Source organism: Galeopterus variegatus, unplaced genomic scaffold (assembly GCF_000696425.1).
Source record: "Galeopterus variegatus unplaced genomic scaffold, G_variegatus-3.0.2 Scaffold402, whole genome shotgun sequence".
NCBI classification, from domain to species: Eukaryota; Metazoa; Chordata; class Mammalia; order Dermoptera; family Cynocephalidae; genus Galeopterus; species Galeopterus variegatus.
The window spans coordinates 593,617-599,276 of record NW_007726513.1 but is presented as its reverse complement, the minus strand read 5'-3'; positions in this window follow the sequence as shown (position 1 = coordinate 599,276).

The window sequence follows — 5,660 nt, the reverse complement described above, 5'->3', positions numbered from 1 at the left end:
GTGTGTGTGTGTGTGTGTGTGCATTTAATTTAATGTTATCTGAGTGTTAATATATGCCAGGCTCATAGGGTGACATGGCAACACCTTGATCAAATAATGCAGGAAGATACAATATCAAGATTTCATCTACCATGTCAGAGAAGGCTGCTTGGAGAAAACTAAGGTCTTAGGTGATTTGGGACAATGGGACTACTGTATCAACATTTGACCCTAGAAAAAGGTGTTTAGCCTAGTGTTTGGTACAAACTGTATTGCATGGGTGAGTGTGCAAATAAATGAATGATAGTTACTTCATGGATGGGAAGGACAGAAATTAGAAACAGAGGAGATACGAAAAAGGGGGCTGGTGAAAAGATGGGAATCGATCAGAGTGGAGCAAGGAATTTCCTCATCAGGACTTGTTTAGCAGAGAGCTGGCTGGGAGCTGACTGGAGAAGGATTTTTTGACTCCCTGCTCAAGTCATCCTTTCCTGGCTTTCAGTCCCAGTCCAAGAAACAGAGTTTGTCTTGTTTTGGTTTGGTTTTTTGGAATCATTTTCCTCATAGGTGCCATCCACATAAGTGAAAAACTGCCCTTAAATGATTGTTGTTTTCTAATGGAAATGTGTTCATTTTTAGGAGCAAGGTAATCTGCTGTTACTGAAAATTAATACACTTACCATGTAACCTCAGTTATAAATAAGATTCTTTATTTACAGATTAATGGGGCAACTAACACCTGCATATACCAATATTATTAACCACTTTGGTTACTTGTTAAATATCTTTTTTGCTTTTTCTTTCCTTAGCATTTTCCATCAGGGTTCTGGTTCTTATATCATGCTAATGCCTTCCTTGGGCTGAACTGGGCAACACGCTTAGTGAGTTGAGCACCCTGCCAACTTTCCAGGGAATGGAGCCACAGACCTACCTCCTAAGTGATACTGACAGCTAACCTAATTTTTTTGTACCTTAGAAAATCAAAGTTGTAGTTTACTTTAGACACATCAACAAAGTTTAATTATTCTGGTAAATCACACTGAAAATTCAGTTTAAAATATGTGTTCAGGAAAACTTTAAAGAATTCCTCCATACAGCATATAATAAAAGTGGTATGGTTTGGGGTAACAAATGTATCCAAGGACCATATGCCGAATCTTAATTGAATTAATTCTCAGTAATGAATAATAAAAACTATATTGTTTGTGCCTGAAGACCTGATATGAGTTGAGTAGGGAAAACTTTTGTTAGTTTTATGCTAGATCTTTCGTTATGTTGCACTTCCTTGAACCTTTGCTGCTTTTAAAGAAGAATCTGTATCACTTACTCTTCTTGAGCTGTTTTTCCTCTCCTTTGAAAGATTCATAGTTTTCCTTCTGTCTTTTGACTAAATGAAATGGCCCCAAGATGCATGCAGTTTTGTGGATTGCAGATTCTACATAATTCAAATAACAGAGCCATGAAACCCCACTCTTTCATTTGGATTCTATGAACTTCTGAGACTTGTGGAGTGAAGATGATGTCAGAATAATGCCCTAAAGGTGTAGTGTCAGGGCCAGAATCAGCCTTGGGATACACAATCCATCTAGCAATGGAAGCTGTGCGCTCATAACCCAGGGCTGAGTGCGGCCCTCATTGTTTTAATTACAGAGCCACAGCATGTGGGTAAGAAACTTGGATCTGACAACAGCAGAAGAAAGAGGATATTGTATGCCTTCAATCAGCTTTGTATTAGAAGATCCTTAAAGGGAAAATTATGTGAAAGAAAGAAGGAGGAAGAAAACAACAAACTAGCAAGATCCCTATTTCAATATAATTTGGAGAAAATGACTGATTTGGGTTGGTCATGTTGCCAGAACAGATGACTCAAGGCTTCCAAACAAGAAATAGAAATCAGGAGGATGCCTGGAGCCTGAAAGAAGAACAAATTGTGAAGATATGATTGACTGTAAGGCTTCAAAATCAACTGTACCAAAGATGAGCTTGGATCGTTGCCCAGAACAGAACTGAATGGTGATGTTCATTTAGGTCCTGACTGTTGAAACAAAATAAAATGTAGTAATTGTGCTCTGTTAGGTATACAGACGTGTTAATGCTTTCCAATTTCCCCAACTGGGGATCTGGTGTCATTTTCCCTGTCGCTTCTATTTCATGCTTCACCGGTGAGTATTATTGCTGCTCTGGACGCTTACAGAATGCCAGGTTTTTGGCAAAGAAGTGGGATCCAGGTGAAAGCATCCTTCTCATGCTGCATGTGAGCATTTTGCAAGTAGCTTGGAACGTGGCTTTTCAACTTGGAAATAATTTCTTCAATTGACATTTTCTGGCTTCAATAATGTGCGTCTCTATCCTGGCTTTCCCCGTATGATTATCGCAGGACTTGGGTTATGAATCTCAGCAATTTGAGTCCCACTATCTCTGACAGCCAGGGAAAGCCTTGGTTGTACATTGATTTGTACATTGATCTTTTCTGTTTTAGGAGGGAAGATACTTTATTCACAGTTTCCTTATACTCATTTTATTAATTTATTAATTTATCAGTTGGGTTTTATGATAACCTTTCTGACAGACAACAGTTCGACTCTATCTGAAGGTCAGTTGTGAAGCAGCTACATGGTTTTCCTTTCTTTTTGGGATGTACAAAGAAGAAAACATTCCACGTTGTTGCTCCTAACATCAAAAACCTGCCTCATGGCCTAGCAGCTTAGGAAATCTCCCAGCCTGCTTATAGGAGCAGTCCAACTCTACAGTACAAGTGATTTCCAAACAAACATTTTTTTACATACTAAGTTAGAAAAATAACAGCAAAACCAACAAGGGGGTGACTCAGAGGGGAAAAAAAAAAAAAAAGAGAGGCAGAGGGGACGTGATTTTTCCACTCCTTTTTATTCTCTTTACCTGAGTCAAAATTTGAGAATGTTTAGCCCTATCCTATTTACCCAGTATTCACCACAAAGTCTTCAGATTTCAATAGCTAACTTAAAGCGAGTAACTTTTTTTCACAGACTGAAGATGTTGTCAGGTACACAATGTTTAATTAAGGATTTGTCTTGCTCTCTGGTCTCTATTGGTGTCTAAAATTTAGACTTTAAAACAGGGTAACCTAAAACTGGACCTCACTAATGAGAGACAGCAGGAAGATGTCTTCAAAGGTTTAATTTACTGTATGTGAAGCTCCGTGGCTGGACACAAGCTGGAACTCACAGGAAATTCCATAATTCCTCACTTCCATATATCAGCATCTTTTCATTGGTTGTTCTATGACCTTGTAGCTCCCCATATGTTAGTTTCACACTTTAAAAATGGGGGTGGGGAATGAGGGGTAAAATTATTTCGTGGGGTTTGAAACCTGTATTCCAAATAAGCTATGTGTAAGCTGTGTCTTTTGAGAAGAATATGTGCAAATAGTTTTTGATCTTCATTTTATAGATGTACGTAAGTAATACAAGGCCTGTTTTGATTATACAATTAAAAACAAATGTGATTCAATACTGTAGTGTTCTTAGATTCATGAACAGTAACTCTCATTATTATATGAGCCATCATGATCTAATGGCTTTGGATATGTGGTACTGCATCCTCATATTTGCTGTGTGACTTTGGTCTTCTAGCTTCTCCATGTTCCATCTGTGGTATGGGGTTCTCCCATAGGTAATCATACCAACGGGCAAGAGTTTTAATGTTTGATAGCCTCCCTGAGAAAGATTATCTAAAACTATTTTCTTTAATTCAAAATATTTTAACATTTACTTATACATATTTGTGAAATACAATGTGTTGTTTCAATACATGCATGTACTGCACAATGATTCACTTAGGGTAGTACCATAGTTTTGTACACATTAGTCCACCACGTCTCCTCCTCCTCTCTCCCCCACCTTGGCCTCTGGTAACCATTATTCTACTTTCTACTTCTATGAAAACCTCTAAAACCATTTTTCAAAATAGTTTTCACAATCTCCTTCTAAATGCTTAGCTTAACATTTAACAATTATCTTCAGTGTAATTATGATTTAAGAATTACACTTTAAGACTTTTTCAGAAATGGGGGTTCTAAGGCTATTTGTATCAGAATGCTCTTAGCTGTAGGTTAACAGAAGACTTAATTAAAAGCAGCACAAATAGTAAAGATTTTTAATTCCACATGAACAGAAGTAAGGAAGTAGTAGGATACTGGGACTGGTTAATTCAGCAGGGCATTTGCATCTTTCTGCCCAGCCATCCTTAGTTTGTGGGCAATGATGTCTCGCTTGGCTGCAGAGCACAGGCATTTCACGCAGCTAGGACATCTAGCAAAGAAGAGGGACTTTTCTTTCCATGTGCCTCTTTACTTAGACTGGAAATCCAAGACTTCCAGTACACATCCCTGCTGGTCCCCGGGCCAGGCTCAGGTCATATGCCCATGCCTAACCCACTCACTAGCAAGGGAATGGGACCACTGTGATTGGCTTGAACAATCCTGCTTCCCTCCGTGGGCTGCAGAAGGGTGTCCTCCCGGAGCACAGGGGACAGTGATCACATGCACTCTGAGGAACAAGGGGAAGGTAGATGACTCTGACAAATCAGTAACCAACAGTGCTCTCTACTGACTTTTTAGATAATAAGTTTTTATTTTAATATATAATATTAATATTTCAGTGTTTTATCATATCACTTAGTATTCATTATCTTTCTACCTCATTGACAGAATTACCCTGGTCTGCTTCTTAAGGGCAAAAGTTTATCTTAAGGGGCAAAAAAAGTTTGCCCTAGGGCCTATTTTTTTCTCATTCCAATACAACTAGAAAATATTTAATCAACAACCCAAAAGCTTTCACAAAAATGATCTTGTTCATCTTAGACTAGTTCCAGCAGTCATGCAGCTAGTGTTTCACATTTCTTTAAAACACAATTGAATGAAAATTAGTATAGGGACCTGGTTTTTAATTGCCTTTTCTGTTTCCTACTAAGATAATGACAAGGTATTGTTACAGCAGAAATAGTTTTTCCAAAGTTTTTATTAAAATAGGTTTATTTCAAGAAAAACTGACATTCAATATAGCCCAAAGGTAAAGGACATGGACTGTGAGGGCCAAAGAACTTGATTTGAGTAGCTGAGCCCTATTCAGCAATGATGTGACAGGAAGCCTCATCTGCGAAATTAGGAAAAAATCATACCTTCTCAAAGGATGGTTATGAAAGTTGAATGAGATTTATATGTGTACATATACTTACATATATCTATTCTTATCTGAGCAACTAGTACATAGTAAGCATTCAACAAATTTTGACTAGTTTTGCTTACAATAATATTAATAAAAGTCCACAAACATCGAAGTTAATATTTTCCTAATAGGATAGTTAAAATCAAATTCACACCTTTTAGAAGTAACAACTTTAATGAACAAAATATGAGGGCTGCCATATAGTTCATACAGTGGCCCCACAGTGGCTCTTGTGCCTCTTCCAAAGATTTCTCCAGTTGTCTTGATTTAAATCAAAACTTAAAAGCACAATGGTGCCTTGACTGTCCTGTTAGGGACAAGAGTTGCCATTAATGCTACATAAACGTTTAAAATCCTACTGTCCATTCATCCAGCGAGTAGACTGAAGGTGGCAATCTGCTCCTTGAGAAGTGCGCAGAAAAGAACCGTATTAATATGGGTGTCCCAAGTCTCTTCACTTCCCTGGTTATTGTCCTG